Below are 18,755 nucleotides of genomic sequence, written 5' to 3'. Positions count from 1 at the left end.
ATCCTGGCGGGGGGGGGGGGGCGGCAGCAGGGTGCCCCCGGGACCGGGAGAGGAGGAGGAGGAGGCAGGAAGGATTCGGCCCCACAACTCCTCCCCTCTCCCCCCCCGTGCCAGGCAGGCCATGTGGGGGCTGGCAGAACCCTGCCGCCAGCAGCTCCGCAGGGAGGCTCTTCCCGGGGGAGGGGCCGAGGTACCTGAACTGGGACAGGTTAGATTTCCGGTTGGCATCAAGGCCAGAGAGGCCTCTCCACCTTGTTCCGGACAGCAGGGCTGCCCCCCCCCGGAGCCCCCGAACATCCAGGCTGCGCTGCCCCCCCCCCCACCCCGCGCTCTTCTTGCGGGGAGAAGGTGCCGCTCCGGGCTGGAGATTGGGGGGAGGGGAGGGGAGGGGCTTCAGGGGGGGAGTGCCCAGTGACCACCTTCCGCAGCGGCCATTTTCTCCAGGGGAGATGGCCTCCACCGCCGGAGCTCGCTCGTGATCTCAGACCACCACGTGAAGCCGCCCAGAACTGGCGGCTTGCAAGGTGGGATGCACCGTTGATGTGGAATCGCTTGCCCGGATTTCTTTGCAGCCCCTTCCCCCAACCGGGACTCCGAGCAGCGTGAGACATCTCCCCCCCCCTCCCTCTTCTCGCACCAGCCCTGCGAGGTAGGCCAGGCAGAGAGTCTGAGGCGGCTCCAAGGTCATCCAACCAGCTTCCATGGTAGAAGCGGGATTCGACCCCGGGGTGACGCTGTGCTACACTCGCTCTCCCCACCGCCTCTGGGGGCCAGTTGGGGACTCACAAGCAGGTGTAGTGCCAAGACGGGGGGGGGGGGGGGGAGCTGCCTTCACGCGGCCTCTGCAGCTCATCCCGCCTGCACCGACGCCCCCCACCCTCTCTTGGGGCAAGAGGCCCTCTCCCCACCCTCCAGGCGGCGCTTTCCCCAAAGCCACACCCTGAGTCTGTGGCAGAAGCCCCTCTCCCCCCCCCCCCGCCCCACTGCAGCCCTCCTCGGGAACCGCCACTGGGGGAGGGGAGGGGGGGCTGAGAGCAGCAGGGCCAGCGTCCCCCCCCCCCTTCCAGGGGAACAAGCTCTGCCTTCCCTCCCCTGGTGTGGCTCAGAGGAGCGCCTCATAGACCCAGCGGCCAGGAGGGCATCTTTGTGGCTCTGGCTGATCGATGCCCCTTGCCTGGCAGCCTCTCCCCTCGCCCCCTGCCTGCTCAGGGCCAGTCCTGCCGGCGGCAGCGGGGGGGGGAGCGGGGCTGCTTTTTCCCGCGAGTCCCGCTTGGCTGGAAGGGGGGGGGGGCTCAGAGAGGCACGAGGCCTCGGCCTTTGCTGCTCCTTTGGGAGCAGGAGGAGGTATTTGGAAGGCAGGCGTCTGGGGGCCTTTTGCTCGGCTCTGGAAATAGGAAGTTCCAGCATTTGATTTGGACTCAGCCATGTGCGAAACCGCCTCTGCAGGGTTTTTTCTTGCTCCCCCCACCCCTCGGAGGGCCGTGAAAGGAGCAGCCGGAGAGAGAGGAGAGGGGGGGACTTATCCCTTGCCTGGCCCAGAAAGCAGAGGCGGGGGTGGAAGCAGAAAGACCCCCTGCCCCGCCTCTGTCTCCTGTGGGGTGGGGGCAGGCAGCGGCGGGAGGGCTTCGGGAGGAGCTCCGGGGGGGGCTCTCCCCTCCCCCATCACGGGGCTCTTTCGGAAAGGCTCTAAGCCCCCCCCCCCCATGCGCCATTTCTGGCACCATTGGGGCGGGGGGCTTTGGGTTTCCTCGCCTGCCCGGGAAGGGACCCCTGTGTGTGCGCAGATGCCCCAGCGAGACTCTGCCTGGCTCCAGGGAGCCCCCACATACTCCGGCGGGGGGGCCTCTTCCAGGGAATCCAGCCGCAGCTTCAACCCCCGCCCCCCGCGGCTGCAAGGACCGCCAGGCAAAAGCCCCCCCCCGGCCCCGCCCCGTTCAGTCCCTGCCCTCCCCAGCCTCAAGGCCTGGGCCAGGCGGGAGGAGATGATGCCGCACGGGGGGGGGGGTCCCTGGAGCGCCGCTGCTGCTCGGATCCAAGGAGGAGCTGCAGAAACCCAGCCAGGGGGCTTGGCTCAGACTAAGGCAGCAGCTTTTCGCGGGGTGGGGCTTGCCTCTAGTGACAGCTAAGGACTGGGCCCTCGCTGCCGGAAGGCCGGCCAGCCCTCAAGCCGCGCTAATTCTTAATTTGACTGCACACGGCTGTTTTGTTGCTTTCCCAGGCTCCTGCTACTCAGATCAAAGGTCTGCTCAATTTGTTAATTTTACTATTCTGCCATTGTACCATTTTACATTCTAAACCACTGCCTACCAGATAATTTTACTTCACTGTCATTGGTTCTTAAATCTGTACCATGTTGCATTCTGGGCCACTGCCTACCAGCTCTGGATGGCTCTGCTCAGCTCTGTAGGGCTTTGCTCACTGTGCTGGATTCCTCCTCTGATGGAGTGGGCTTAAGAAGAAGAAGAAGATATTGGATTTATATCCCGCCCTTCACTCCGAAGAGTCTCAGAGCGGCTCACAATCTCCTTTCCCTTCCTCCCCCACGACAGACACCCTGTGAGGTGGGTGGGGCTGGAGAGGGCTCTCACAGCAGCTGCCCTTTCAAGGACAACCTCTGCCAGAGCTCTGGCTGACCAAAGGCCATTCCAGCAGGTGCAAGTGGAGGAGTGGGGAATCAAACCCGGTTCTCCCAGATAAGGGAGCTCTGGCTGACCCAAGGCCATTCCAGCAGCTGCAAGTGGAGGAGTGGGGAATCAAACCCGGTTCTCCCAGATAAGAGATCTCTGGCTGACCCAAGGCCATTCCAGCAGCTGCAAGTGGAGGAGTGGGGAATCAAACCCGGTTCTCCCAGATAAGAGAGCTCTGGCTGAGCCAAGGCCATTCCAGCAGCTGCAAGTGGAGGAGTGGGGAATCAAACCCGGTTCTCCCAGATAACAGAGCCATGGCTGAGCCAAGGCCATTCCAGCAGCTGCAAGTGGAGGAGTGGGGAATCAAACCCGGTTCTCCCAGATAAGAGAGCCATGGCTGACCCAAGGCCATTCCAGCAGCTGCAAGTGGAGGAGTGGGGAATCAAACCCGGTTCTCCCAGATAAGAGAGCTCTGGCTGAGCCAAGGCCATTCCAGCAGGTGCAAGTGGAGGAGTGGGGAATCCAACCCGGTTCTCCCAGATAAGAGATCTCTGGCTGAGCCAAGACCATTCCAGCAGCTGCAAGTGGAGGAGTGAGGAATCAAACCCGTTTCTCCCAGATAAGAGAGCTCTGGCTGACCCAAGGCCATTCCAGCAGGTGCAAGTGGAGGAGTGGGGAATCAAACCCGGTTCTCCCAGATAAGAGAGCTCTGGCTGACCCAAGGCCATTCCAGCAGGTGCAGGTGGAGGAGTGGGGAATTAAACCCGGTTCTCCCAGATAAGAGAGCTCTGGCTGAGCCAAGGCCATTCCAGCAGGTGCAAGTGGAGGAGTGGGGAATCAAACCCGGTTCTCCCAGATAAGAGAGCCATGGCTGACCCAAGGCCATTCCAGCAGCTGCAAGTGGAGGAGTGGGGAATCAAACCCGGTTCTCCCAGATAAGAGAGCTCTGGCTGACCCAAGGCCATTCCAGCAGGTGCAGGTGGAGGAGTGGGGAATTAAACCCGGTTCTCCCAGATAAGAGAGCTCTGGCTGACCCAAGGCCATTCCAGCAGCTGCAAGTGGAGGAGTGGGGAATCAAACCCGGTTCTCCCAGATAAGAGAGCCATGGCTGACCCAAGGCCATTTCAGCAGCTGCAAGTGGAGGAGTGGGGAATCAAACCCGGTTCTCCCGGATAAGAGTCCGCACTCTTAACCACTACACCAAACTGGCACATGAAAACTGACGTTCAAAATAAAAATGGGTTGGTCTTAAAGGTGCTCTTGACTCCTGCTTTGTTCGAATGCTTCAGACCAACGCGGCTGCCCGCTTGGATTGTTCTGCTGAGTTTCAGGTTTCTCATCCGAGAGATTAAGCACACGGCGGAGTGGGGGGGGGGGGGCGGGAGGAGATACTGCCGTGCCAAGCAGAGGGGGGTGGGTCACAGGGGACTAGTGGGAGAAGGGGGCCCCCTTCTCGACCCCCCTGCTGCTCAGGAAGAAAGAGGCCGCGTGTCAGGAAGGGAGGGGGGAGTCTACCGCCCGCCCGCCCACCCGCTGCTGCTGCGGAACGAAGCGCCCCCCCCCCCCCCGCAATCTCTGGAGAGGGGAGCGAAGGGCAATCAGCCGCAAGTGGCGCGGAACTGGGACTGAAGAGGGCCTGATTGAGGAAGAGGCAGGAGGAGGAGAGGCGGGGGGGGGGGAGCCACAGAGAGAGAGGGGGGAGGGGGCGGGAGCCGCCTTCTCCCGGCTGGAGGGGGGGCTGGCAACCCTAAGCCCTCTGCAGCACTGGAGGCATCACACTTCCCCCCCCCCCCCCATGCTCTCCCCTGGCAGCAGCACTGGAGGCAGGCAGAGAAGGTCTGTTCCCTCCGCCCCAAGCCCTTCCCTTCGCCCGCAGAGGGGCTCCGTGGCCTTCGGCAGACCACCCACGAGGCCTTTGCCCGGGCCCTGCCGGCCTGCTGTAGTCGGGAAAGGCAGCTTCATCGCCTCCCCCCCGGAATGCTTTTCTCCCCAGCGCACAGGTTTGGTCCCCTCTGCAGGGGCAGCGCCGGTGAGTATTCCGATGGGAGACCCCCCCCCCCGGAAGTCTGGGCCTGTTAGGAAGAGGCAGGCAACGGCAAAGCGCCTCTGCTCCTCTCTCGCCTTGACCCGGTGGCCCCGACAGGGTCGGCCCTGGTTGATATTTGAAGGGGAGATCGCCAGAGACAGCTTCAAGAGGGGTAAATATCTGGATCAGAGGTCCGCCCGTGGCTCTTAGCCACAGCATATTATTGGAACTGTCTGGGGCAGTGATGCTCTGTATTCCTGGTGCTTGGGGTGGGGGGCAAAGTGGAAGGGCTTCTAGCCCCACTGGTGGACCTCTTGGTGGCTCCTGGGTTTTGGCCATTGTGTGACACAATGTTGGACTGGAGGGGCCATTGGCCTGATCCAACATGGCTTCTCTTATGTGACACAGAGTGTTGGACTGGAGGGGCCACTGGCCTGATCCAACAGGGCTTCTCTTATGTGACACAGAGTGTTGGACTGGATGGGCCATTGGCCTGATCTCACAGGGCTTCTCTTATGTTCTTATGTGACACAGAGTGTTGGACTGGAGGGGCCATTGGCCTGATCCAACAGGGCTTCTCTTATGTTCTTATGTGACTCAGAGTGTTGGACTGGATGGGCCATTGGCCTGATCCAACAGGGCTTCTCTTATGTTCTTATGTGACACAGAGGGTTGGACTGGAGGGGCCACTGGCCTGATCCAACATGGCTTCTCTTATGTTCTTATGTGACACAGAGTGTTGGACTGCAGGGGCCATTAGCCTGATCCAACATGGCTTCTCTTATGTTCTTATGTGACACAGAGTGTTGGACTGGTGTTTCCTTGTGTTTCCCCAGCCCAATCAAGGAACACACGGACAGATCCTGAAGGAGAGAAAAATATCTGAAAGCTTTATTAATAAGAATATACCAGTACTGATAGGAGAAGTCTGAGCCCACAGGGTGCAAAGAACCTCAGGACGTCCCAAACTCCTCGATGAAACAAAAGATTACAAGAGTTTTTGTACCGCTTGTGATGCATGAATACATTAAACATTCAAATGAACATTATTGGACCCAAGATAAGGCCTGCTAGTTCTGGCATCTCTTTATTGGCAGGTCTTAATTGGGGTGGGCTTGGTGAGGTCAGATCGTGCTTTCCCCATCCAGGAGTGATGCTCTGATAGCCTAAGAGGGTCAATAAAACCGCCCGCCTTCTTGTTTTCCTCTTGATCTCTGGACCATTTGGTGGCAGGCCAGCCTCTTCTCTATTGGAATGTAGATTTATGCCCACCTCAGTGTCCTGTTTCCCAGGACATATGCCAACCTTTATGGTGTTGCTAAGAAACCTTTGTGCCAAATGTGGACTTCCACCCGCCCACCCTTTTCTCCCCAACCAGGGCCAGCTTCTAATGAAAGATGTTTAAAGGGAACTACTTGCCCAAGCATTCCATCTTATGCATTGCTACACATCAAGGTTGTCATAGCTGGTTTATGGGTAGTGATAGGAAATACCAGAATAAAGTATCAGAGTTTGCTGGGTCTGTGTCTCAGGCAGGTGAGGGCCTCTGTTCATCTCTGGATGGGAGACCCCTGGGATGTCCAGGGCTGCCGCAGTGGCCGGGCACCTCTGTCCATGCCCCTCCCGGGAGACCCCAGGAGGGAGGGGCTGCCATAAGGGATGGCAAAAGAACTTCGTTGCTGGTTAGAAGTGGGGCAGCCACAGGCTCTGGTTCCCAGGAGGGGTCAGGGCATCCTTGACTGTCGCCCCTCCCTCCCCACGGCCAGCAGCCAGCCTCAGATGCTGGGACCCAGTCCCCGGGGGAGGGGGTTGTCGGGGGGGGGGTGACAGGGGAAGCCTAGCACCCGGCTGGAGTGGCCGCAGGGGGCGGAATCTCCCCAACAGGTGCTGTTGCTACCTGCCTCCGGGACGCTCCCATCTGGCGCCTGCCTCCCGCCTGAGGTGGCACCCGCTGGCTGGCGGGCTGGCGGGCGGGCGGAGGCAGATGGCCCGGCATGCTGATGCAGAGGCGCTCCTCGCCATCTGTTGGATTTAATTGCCTTCCTGCAGAAGTTCCCTCTCCATCTCTCTCTTTAAATTAAACCAGTTGCAAGGGTAAAATTGTTAATTAAAAGGCCTTTTGATTAGATAGACAAATATTTACCAATTATGAGTGACCCCAGCCATTCTTTTGGTGCAGGCAAATGCAACAATCAGCACTTATCTCCACAATTACATGGGCACTGATGGTCCCCCCCCCCCGGTAATCTTTCCCCTGTGAGCATCTCCCCGAACGGGGGCGGGGCTGGGGGGAGAGGAGGAGAGCCTGCGGAAGAAGCGGCGGCAGCAGAAGCAGAGAAGGGCACCGCGGCGGCCGGGCAGGCTCCCCCGCGCGCGCACCCCTCGCCAAGTCAGCTCTCCCTCCCAGGCAAAGGGAGCTACAGGCTGGGGGCTAGAGCAGCAGCAGCAGACCGCTTCCCTGAGTCAGCAAACCGGTGCCCTCATTAGCACCGGTGATGTATGGCCTCCCGCACCCAGGGCGCTGCCTCCTCACCCCCCACCCCGCTTGCACCAGCTGGGCGCCTGCATTTCCTGCCCAGCCGCCGCAGGCACTGGGGCGGGGGAGGTGTGGACTCCTGAGCGAGGAGGAAGCCGGCACCCGGGGCCTCTGGGGGGAGGGGGCTTCCTCTGCCCAGTCCCCAACATCCCCCCCCCACACACACCCACCTGGTCTCTTCCCTAGTGGGAGCTCCGCAAAGCAGTTCAGGGCTGGAAGAGCCGAGGGGGGGGGGGGGCGTGGAGAGGCCGGCTGTGCTGAGGGTCAGAATGTCGACTCCCCCCTGCAAGCCTCCCCAAAAGATCCTGTTTAACACTCACACAGCGCACCCCACAGGTGTCTGCCTTATCTCTTCTGCAGCCCCTCAACTGCTTCGAAACACAAAGAAGCTCCAGCGCACACACACACACACCCCGGTTGCCAAGGGAGAACCCTCCGCCAGCTGGGCAGGGGTCAGGGGCGCTCCCCCGCGTGCAGCTGGAGCCGTGCAGGCTGGGCAGAGGACGCCCCCCCCCAAATGCAGCCCCCCTCCCCCAAGACAGCCCAAGAGCTCCCTTCCCGGAGTGCAGAACTACAGCGGTTGTCTTCCCTCCGCCCCCCCCCCCAGTCGTGCCCGCTTCAGAGAACCTTCCAGATATTTGGACAGGTGTGGTGAGGGGGGGGGTCCCTGGCACATCTCCCTCCCCCGCCTTCTGGCGCGGACTCCTCTTCCCCCAGCTGACGGGGATTCCGGATGAATGTTCAGGTTAAATTAGCCTGCCGGAAGCCAAGTCGTGACTAATTCATTAGACATGCGTTTCTACACAAAAATAAAGCTCCCCTGAACACATTGTTTGCGGGGGTGGGGGGGGGGCTGGAATCATCAAAGTGGGCGGGCAGGCTGCAAAGCGCCCTTGAAACCCACCCCTCTTGCCTCTGCTCTCCGAGCCCCACAATCCTGAGGAGAGGGACCAGCCCAACCTGGAGCATGGGGGTGCCCCACACCCATCAAAGCCTTCTCCACAAGCAGCCCTGGTTGAGGTCTCGGAGCAAGCAGGCAAATATATGGGGGTACTGAGATGGGGCCGAGCCCACCCAGTCCAACACTTTGTGTCACATAAGAACATAAGAGAAGCCCTGTTGGATCAGGCCAACGGCCCCTCCAGTCCAACACTCTGTGTCAGATAAGAACATAAGAGAAGCCCTGTTGGATCAGGCCAGTGGCCCCTGCAGTCCAACACTCTGTGTCACATAAGAACACAAGAGAAACCATGTTGGATCAGGCCAGTGGCCCCTCCAGTCCAACACTCTGTGTCACATAAGAACATAAGAGAAGCCCTGTTGGATCAGGCCAGTGGCCCATCCAGTCCAGCACTCTATGTCACACAGTGGCAAAAAAACCCAGGTGCCATCAGGAGGTCCATCAGTGGGGCCAGGATACTAGAAGCCCTCCCACTGTGCACCCCTTTCCCAAGCACAAAGAATACAGACATAAGAACATAAGAGAAGCCATGTTGTATCAGGCCAATGTCCCATCCAGTCCAACACTGTGTCACACAGTGACCAAGAAACCCAGGTGCCATCAGGAGGTCCATCTGTGGGGCCAAGATACTAGAAGCCCTCCCACTGTGCCCCTTAAGCACCAAGAAGGGACAGACAGTGAGGGGAAGGACGGTGAGGGGTGGGATGGTGGCTCAGCGGTAGAGCATCTGCTTGGGAAGCAGAAGGTCCCAGGTCCAATCCCTGGCATCTCCAAAAAAGGGTCCAGGCAAATAGATGTGAAAAACCTCAGCTTGAGACCCTGGAGAGCTGCTGCCAGTCTGAGAAGACAATACTGACTTTGACGGACCGAGGGTCTGATTCAGTATAAGGCAGCTTCATATGTTCATAAGAATACAGAGCATCACTGCCCCAGACATAAGAACATAAGAGAAGCCATGTTGGATTAGGCCAATGGCCCATCCAGTCCAGCACTCTGTGTCACATAAGAGAAGCCCTGTTGGATCAGGCCAGTGGGCCCTCCAGTCCAACACTCTGTGTCACATGAGAACATAAGAGAAGCCCTGTGGGATCAGGCCAATGGCCCACCCAGTCCAACACTCTGTGTCACATAAGAACAGAAGAGAAGCCCTGTTGGATCAGGCCATTGGCCTCTCCAGTCCAACACTCTCTGTCACATAAGAACATAAGAGAAGCCCTGTTGGATCAGGCCAATGGCCCATCCAGTTCAACACTGTGTCACACAGTGGCCAGAAAAAACAGTTGCCATCAGGAGGTCCATCAGTGGGGTCAAGATACTAGAAGCCCTCTCACTGTGCTCCCAAAGCACCCCACCAGGTCCCTTTCAGTGGTGCTGGGCTCCCTCCCACCCTCCCTCCCTCAGGCTGCATCACTGGTGCCTTGAACAACACAGCTGCCCAGTGGAACCCCCTTTTGGCACTGCTCAGAGCCAGCCATGGAGCACAAGGCCCTGGCCAAAGGGGATGCACAGAGGCACAAAACAGCCCGGCTTTAAGTATATGCTGATGGAGTTTGAAGTGGCTGAGACCAAGATCCGTGGGAATGTTGACCCAGCGGTGGGGAAAGAGGCAAACTCCACGTTTCTACATTTTAAAAGAGACTAAGAATAAAACAGCGAATGTTGTCGTGTCCTTGCACAGATCCACAGTGCAGCCTCATTTGGAATCCTGTGAATAGTTGTCTCTGAAACAATTTTGCAGAGCTGGGGAAAGTACAGAAGAAGAGGGCAAGGAAGATGATCAAAGGAATGGAGCCCCTTTCTTATGAGCAAAGGAAGAAGAGGCCGCTACTTTTTGAGTCTGGAAGAAAGGAGGCTAAGGGGAGACATGATAGAAGTTTATAAAAATATGCACAGGGTGTGGGAAGTGGCTAGAGAGAGCGATTTCTTCCTTTCCCCATAATATCAGAGCTCGAGAACTCCCAGCTAAGTTCATGGATAATAGGTTCAGGCCACACAAAAGGAAACACTTCTTTACTCAATGAGTAATTAAGTCCTTGGATCCACTGCTTGTGGGCACAGTGATGGCTGGAGGTTAGACAGATTCATGGAGAACAGGCCCCTACCCATGGCTGCTAGCTGAGTACAGGGAACCTGAATGTTGAGAGGCTGCAAACATCAGGATACCACCAGTGCTCAGAGGCAGCATCATGGGAAGGCCTCGGCTTCTGGGCTGTTGGCTCTCCAGGGCAGCTGTTCAGCCTCTGTGTGAATTAAGATGCTGGGCTAGAGGGACCCTCATCGGTCTGATCCTGCAGGGCTTGTCTTAGGATCTCCCATTCGTTGCGCCTTCCTCTCCTCCCATGGCTGTCTCTCTTCTGGCAAAGCCCTTTTTGTGCTCTGGAAAGGACCACACTCCTTGTGGAGTGATGCATTAGTCTCAGACCACAATGCTCTTCCAGGAGGGTGGCTGTGAAGTCGCTGAAGAGTCCTGTGGCCCCTTTAAAACTAACCAGAGGGAAGACAAACAGGGTGTCACAAGACTCTTGGTTGCTGTTTCTCAAAACCATTTGTGTTTCCTTCCAGCTCAGAAAGTTGGTGCTCAGACCTCGCAGTCCCTAAGCCAGGCCATGGGTCCGTGGCTGTCCTCCGGAGGATGCAGGGAGCTGTCTGTCTGTCCGGAGAGCCAGTGTGATGCAGGGGTCAGAGTGTCAGGCTAGGATATGGGAGGCCCGGTTCGAATATGGATAAACACCTGGAGCAGAGGTCCATCTGTGGCTATTAGCCACAGCATATTGTTGGAACTCTCTGTCTGGAGCACTGATGCTTGGGAGGGGTAACAGGTTGTCCTGGCCCCACTGGTGGACCTCCTGATGGCACCTGGGTTTTTTAGCTACTGTGTGACACAGAGATTTGGAATGGATGGGCCATTGGCCTCCTGTTCCAAACTGGCTTCTCTTATGTTCTTATGTGGCACAGAGTGTTGGACTGGAAGGGCCATTGGCCTGATCCAACAGGGCTTCTCTTATGTTCTTATGTGACACAGAGTGTTGGACTGGAGGGGCCACTGGCCTGATCCAACAGGGCTTCTCTTATGTTCTTATGTGACACAGAGTGTTGGACTGGAGGGGCCACTGGCCTGATCCAACAGGGCTTCTCTTATGTTCTTATGTGACACAGAGTGTTGGACTGGAGGGGCCACTGACCTGTTCCAAACTGGCTTCTCTTATGTTCTTATGTGACACAGAGTGTTGGACTGGAGGGGCCACTGGCCTGTTCCAAACTGGCTTCTCTTATGTTCTTATGTGGCACAGAGTGTTGGACTGGAAGGGCCATTGGCCTGATCCAACAGGGCTTCTCTTATGTTCTTATGTGACGCAGAGTGTTGGACTGGAAGGGCCATTGGCCTGTTCCAAACTGGCTTCTCTTATGTTCTTATGTGGCACAGAGTGTTGGACTGGAAGGGCCATTGGCCTGATCCAACAGGGCTTCTCTTATGTTCTTATGTGACGCAGAGTGTTGGACTGGAAGGGCCATTGGCCTGTTCCAAACTGGCTTCTCTTATGTTCTTATGTGGCACAGAGTGTTGGACTGGAAGGGCCATTGGCCTGATCCAACAGGGCTTCTCTTATGTTCTTATGTGACACAGAGTGTTGGACTGGAGGGGCCACTGGCCTGTTCCAAACTGGCTTCTCTTATGTTCTTATGTGGCACAGAGTGTTGGACTGGAAGGGCCATTGGCCTGATCCAACAGGGCTTCTCTTATGTTCTTATGTGACGCAGAGTGTTGGACTGGAAGGGCCATTGGCCTGATCCAACAGGGCTTCTCCTATGTTCTTATGTGGCACAGAGTGTTGGAATGGATGGGCCATTGGCCTGATCCAACAGGGCGTTTCTTATGTTCTTATGTGGCACAGAGTGTTGGACTGGAGGGGCCATTGGCCTGATCCAACAGGGCTTCTCTTATGTTCTTATGTGACACAGAGTGTTGGACTGGAGGGGCCACTGGCCTGATCCAACAGGGCTTCTCTTATGTTCTTATGTGACACAGAGTGTTGGACTGGAGGGGCCACTGGCCTGTTCCAAACTGGCTTCTCTTATGTTCTTATGTGACACAGAGTGTTGGACTGGATGGGCCATTGGCCTGATCCAACAGGGCTTCTCTTATGTTCTTATGTGACACAGAGTGCTGGACTGGAGGGGCCACTGGCCTGATCCAACAGGGCTTCTCTTATGTTCTTATGTGACACAGAGTGCTGGACTGGAGGGGCCATTGGCCTGATTCAACAGAGCTTCTCTTATGTTCTTATGTGACACAGAGTGTTGGACTGGAGGGGCCACTGGCCTGATCCAACAGGGCTTCTTTTATGTTCTTATGTGACACAGAGTGTTGGACTGGAGGGGCCAGTGGCCTGATCCAACAGGGCTTCTCTTATGTTCTTATGTGACACAAAGTGTTGGACTGGAGGGGCCACTGGCCTGATCCAACAGGGCTTCTCTTATGTTCTTATGTGACACAGAGTATTGGACTGGATGGGCCATTGGCCTGATCCAACAGGGCTTCTCTTATGTTCTTATGTGACACACAGTGTTGGACTGGAGGGGCCATTGGCCTGATCCAACAGGGCTTCTCTTATGTTCTTATGTGACACACAGTGTTGGACTGGAGGGGCCATTGGCCTGATCCAACAGGGCTTCTCTTATGTTCTTATGTGACACACAGTGTTGGACTGGAGGGGCCGGCCGGCCTCAGGCAGGGGGCCGCCTCTGATCAGGCCCTGTCTCAGTTGCCCCAGAGCTCCGAGAGCAAGGCTTGTGGTGACTGAGGCAGGCCTTGGCTGGTGGGCCGGACAGGAGGCTTTATGCTGGGCCGGAGGGAGGAGGTGCCCCGTGGGCAGGGCAGGACAGCCCCAAGAGCCGCGCAGGGCTTGAGAAGTGAGCAGCAGCCCTATGCCTTCAGGAGTCGGCTGTAGAAGGACGCGGGGGGGGGGGGGGGAGAGGGAGGGGGGCGTCTGTTGCTCTCGCCCCCCCGCAATCAAAGGCCTTCGGAGGACGCGGGGAGGAGTAGGGCGGCGGCACAGAAGAGGAGCGCAAAGGAGGACCCCCCCCCCGCCGGCAGCTTGGCATGCGGATCACGTGTCCTGGGGGAGGGGGGCTCATGCTTTGTGCTTCCCGCCGCTGAGAGGCAGCGCAGCCCCCCATTTCTATGACAACCGCACCGGCTGCCAGCAGAGAACACAAAGGCCCGGCGAGGAGGGCGCCCCCCCCCCCCCAGGTTAACACAAGCGGCCCAGCAGCGAGAGGGGCTCCACCCCCCCCCCCCCGCTCCCCTCCCTTCCCCCGGGCTTGCAAGGGAAAGGGGGCTGCTTGCTTTCCCAACAGGGAAGCCCTCCTGGAGCGACAAGGAAACTTCCCCCCTCCCCCCTCTGAATTGTGCTGGGGCTGGGCCCCTGGGCAGGGGGCGGGGCGTCGCTGTCCTGAAGAAGCCGCAACCTGCCCGGGCCAGACCCGGAGACTGGGCGGAGGCTTCTCTCAGCAGGCAGCAGCCCCTTGCCGAGCGCCTGAGGTGGGGGGGAGGCCGCTCAGACCGGGTCTTCCACTCAGCCAAGGCGGAGGCCCCGCTGGTCAAAGCCAATGGGGGGGGGGGGGCTAAATAGACCACCAAGGGGGCCGCCCTGGAAGGAGATCAGGATTCCCGAGGAGCTGCTCGGCTCAGAAGAGGCAGGGAAGTGGGGAGGCCTTTGTTTTGCCCCAGGGTCCTGGGTGGGGGAGGGCAGATGGGGGCGTGGCCATGCCCCTCCCGGCAGCTCCACTGGGATGGCAAAGGAACCCCCTTCTTCACCCAACCCCTTCTTGCCAACGGGTGATTAACACATGGAGTTCACTGCCACAGGAGGTGGTGGCGGCTACAAGCACAGACGGCTTCAAGAGGGAATTGGATCAACATCTGGAGCAGAGGTCCATCAGTGGCTAATAGTCACAGGGTATAGATGGAACTCTCTGTGTGGGGCAGTGATGCTGGGGGGCACAGTGGGAGGGCTTCTAGTGTCCTGGTCCCACTGGTGGACCTCCCGATGGCACCTAGTTGTTTTTGGGAACTATGTGACACAGAGTGTTGGACTGGATGGGCCATTGGCCTGATCCAACAGGGCTTCTCTTATGTTCTTACATCTGGGGCAGGGATGCTCTGTATTATTGGTGCTTGGGGGGCAGAGTGGGAGGGCTTCTGGGGTCCTGGTCCCACTGGTGAACCTCCTGATGGCACCTGGGTTTTCTGGCCACTGTGTTGGACAGTGTTGGACTGGATGGGCCATTGGCCTGACCCAACAGGGCTTCTCTTATGTTCTTATGTGACACAAAGTGTTGGACTGGAGGGGCCATTGGCCTGATCCAACATGGCTTCTCATATGTTCTTATGTGACACAGAGTGTTGGACTGGAGGGGCCACTGGCCTGACCCAACAGGGCTTCTCTTATGTTCTTATGTGACACAGAGTGTTGGACTGGAGGGGCCATTGGCCTGATTCAACAGGGCTTCTCTTATGTGACACAGAGTGTTGGACTGGATGGGCCATTGGCCTGGTCCAAAAGGGCTTCTCTTACGTTCTTATGTGACACAGAGTGTTGGACTGGAGGGGCCATTGGCCTGACCCAACATGGCTTCTCTTATGTTCATCTTTCCCAGCCGATCTGGCTGTGGGTCTGTGGACCCTGCCTGTTCTAAGGCCTGTGGCTGTGAAATCCTCACTGGGAGGGAGGAGTCTCCCAAACTGATAGGTTGTGTGTTTTAATCTGCTTTACACCTCCCCCCCTCCACACATGATGCCTTCCTCCTTTCAAATGTCCCTGTAACTCCCCCCCCCCCCAAGCTGGGGAAGAAGGCAGTTTCTCCTGTGTCTCCTCTAGAGGAAGGCTTAGATTGCCCTCCAGCATTGTTGGAGGTGTGTGCAACGCAGCCCCCCATTTCTATGACAACTGCACCGGCTGCCAGCAGAGAACACAAAGGCCCGGCGAGGAGGGCGCCCCGCACAGGTTAACACAAGCGGCCCAGCAGCGAGAGGGGCTCCACCTCCCCTGCCCTCTCACTCCCCCCCCCTCAATTGCCACCCCTTCTCTGGTGCTGAGTGGAACAAACAAGAGCTGGAGGAGAGCCAAGTCACGAGATCCGCAGCCTTTGGGGCCCTGAGGGGGTCTTTGGGGTCTGGACAAACCGGGGTAGGAACAGATACAAATGTCTGCTGCAGTTGACCTTCAACTACACAGCGGAGATCCTTGTGCTGGGGGAGGGGGGGCAGCTGCCGCCAAAAAATCTGCACAGCCCATCAAATGGCCACTGGCTAATGGATAACGGATAAAAGGAAGTACTTCTTCACCCAAAGGGTGATTAACATGTGGAATTCACTGCCACAGGAGGTGGTGGCGGCCACAAGTATAGCCACCTTCAAGAAGGGGTTAGATAAAAATATGGAGCAGAGGTCCATCAGTGGCTATTAGCCACAGTGTGTGTCTATATATAAATTTTTTTGCCACTGTGTGACACAGAATGTTGGACTGGATGGGCCGTTGGCCTGATCCAACATGGCTTCTCTTATGTTCTTAATCAGAAGGCTTGCTGCGCAAAAGCCCCACCTGGCCCCGCCCAGTTTCCCAAAAACTCTTGCCAGGTGCCAGGAACAGTGTCCATGGGCACCATGTGGGGGCCCCTGAGACAGTGAATTTCCTCAGTGAACATAAGAACATAAGAGAAGGCATTTTGGATCAGGCCAGTGGCCCTTCCAGTCCAACACTCTGTGTCACATAAGAACATGAGGAGCCATGTTGGATCAGGCCAATGGCCCCTCCAGTCCAACACTCTGCGTCTCATAAGAACATAAGAGAAGCCATGTTGGATCAGGCCAGTGGCCCCTCCAGTCCAACACTCTGCGTCTCATAAGAACATAAGAGAAGCCATGTTGGATCAGGCCAATGGCCCCTCCAGTCCAACACTCTGCGTCTCATAAGAACATAAGAGAAGCCATGTTGGATCAGGCCAGTTGCTCCTCCAGTCCAACACTCTGTGTCACATAAGAACATAAGAGAAGCCCTGTTGGATCAGGCCAGTGGCCCCTCCAGTCCAACACTCTGTGTCACATAAGACCATAAGAGGAGCCATGTTGGATCAGGCCAGTGGCCCCTCCAGTCCAACACTCTGTGTCACATAAGACCATAAGAGGAGCCATGTTGGATCAGGCCAGTGGCCCCTCCAGTCCAACACTCTGCGTCTCATAAGAACATAAGAGAAGCCCTGTGGGATCAGGCCAATGGCCCCTCCAGTCCAACACTCTGTGTCACATAAGACCATAAGAGGAGCCATGTTGGATCAGGCCAGTGGCCCCTCCAGTCCAACACTCTGTGTCACATAAGAACATAAGAGGAGCCATGTTGGATCAGGCCAATGGCCCCTCCAGTCCAACACTCTGTGTCACATAAGAACATAAGAGGAGCCATGTTGGATCAGGCCAATGGCCCCTCCAGTCCAACACTCTGTGTCACATAAGAACATAAGAGAAGCCATGTTGGAGCAGGCCAAAGGCCCCTCCAGTCCAACACTCTGTGTCACATAAGAACATAAGAGAAGCCATGTTGGAGCAGGCCAGTGGCCCCTCCAGTCCAACACTCTGTGTCACATAAGAACATAAGAGGAGCCATGTTGGATCAGGCCAGTGGCCCCTCCAGTCCAACACTCTGTGTCACATAAGAACATAAGAGGAGCCGTGTTGGATCAGGCCAGTGGCCCATCCAGTCCAATACTCTGTGTCACAGAAGAACATAAGGGAAGCCCTGTTGGATCAGGCCAGTGGCCCACCCAGTCCAACACTCTGTGTCACATAAGAACATAAGAGAAGCCCTGCTGGATCAGGCCAGTGGCCTATCCAGTCCAACACTCTGTGTCACATAAGAACATAAGAGAAGCCCTGCTGGATCAGGCCAGTGGCCCCTCCATTCCAACACTCTGTGTCACATAAGAACATCAGAGAAGCCCTGTTGGATCAGGCCAGTGGCCCATCCAGTCCAACACTCTGTGTCACATAAGAACATAAGAGAAGCCCTGTTGGATCAGGCCAGTGGCCCCTCCAGTCCAACACTCTGTGCCACATAAGAACATCAGAGAAGCCCTGTTGGATCAGGCCAGTGGCCCATCCAGTCCAACACTCTGTGTCACATAAGAACATAAGAGAAGCCATGTTGGATCAGGCCAATGGCCCCTCCAGTCCAACACTCTGTGTCACATAAGAACATAAGACGAGCCGTGTTGGATCAGGCCAGTGGCCCATCCAGTCCAACACTCTGTGTCACAGAAGAACATAAGAGAAGCCCTGTTGGATCAGGCCAGTGGCCCACCCAGTCCAACACTCTGTGTCACATAAGAACATAAGAGAAGCCCTGCTGGATCAGGCCAGTGGCCTATCCAGTCCAACACTCTGTGTCACCTAAGAACATAAGAGAAGCCCTGCTGGATCAGGCCAGTGGCCCCTCCATTCCAACACTCTGTGTCACATAAGAACATCAGAGAAGCCCTGTTGGATCAGGCCAGTGGCCCATCCAGTCCAACACTCTGGGTCACATAAGAACATAAGAGGAGCCATGTTGGATCAGGCCAATGGCCCCTCCAGTCCAACACTCTGTGTCACATAAGAACATTAGAGGAGCCATGTTGGATCAGGCCAGTGGCCCCTCCAGTCCAACACTCTGTGTCACATAAGAACATAAGAGGAGCCGTGTTGGATCAGGCCAGTGGCCCATCCAGTCCAACACTCTGTGTCACAGAAGAACATAAGAGAAGCCCTGTTGGATCAGGCCAGTGGCCCACCCAGTCCAACACTCTGTGTCACATAAGAACATAAGAGAAGCCCTGCTGGATCAGGCCAGTGGCCTATCCAGTCCAACACTCTGTGTCACCTAAGAACATAAGAGAAGCCCTGCTGGATCAGGCCAGTGGCCCCTCCATTCCAACACTCTGTGTCACATAAGAACATCAGAGAAGCCCTGTTGGATCAGGCCAGTGGCCCATCCAGTCCAACACTCTGGGTCACATAAGAACATAAGAGGAGCCATGTTGGATCAGGCCAGTGGCCCCTCCAGTCCAACACTCTGTGTCACATAAGAACATAAGAGAAGCCATGTTGGATCAGGCCAATGGCCCATCCAGTCCAACACTCTGTGTCACATAAAAACATAAGGGAAACCCTGTTGGATCAGGCCAATGGCCCATCCAGTCCAACACTCTGTGTCATACAGTGGCCAAAAATCCAGGTGCTATCAGGAGGTCTGTCAGTGGCCTCCAGGCTTTCTCATAAAGGTATCACCATATACCATCCAGGAGGAGTTGGCTAAAAGAAGCACCACTCTGAACACTGGTGCAATAAACTTCTCCGTGTCCATCCCCAAGTATGACAAGGTGGGGGATAACATGTGAGGCCTAGCCACTGTTGCCAGGCAACGCAAAAGGCATGGGGAGGTTGGACTGCAGCAGCCAGGCCATCTTCTCCTTTGATCCCCAGGCTTTTCACACCCCGTGATTCCCAATGTGGGTGAAAGTGGTCAGAGAGGAGCCTGTGAAATGGACCCAGGCAGTGGAGACGGAAGGAGT

The sequence above is a fragment of the Heteronotia binoei genome, chromosome 2 (assembly GCF_032191835.1).
Source record: "Heteronotia binoei isolate CCM8104 ecotype False Entrance Well chromosome 2, APGP_CSIRO_Hbin_v1, whole genome shotgun sequence".
Taxonomy (NCBI): Eukaryota; Metazoa; Chordata; class Lepidosauria; order Squamata; family Gekkonidae; genus Heteronotia; species Heteronotia binoei.
The sequence above is the reverse complement of the archived record's forward strand: the minus strand, read 5'-3'. Positions refer to the sequence as shown.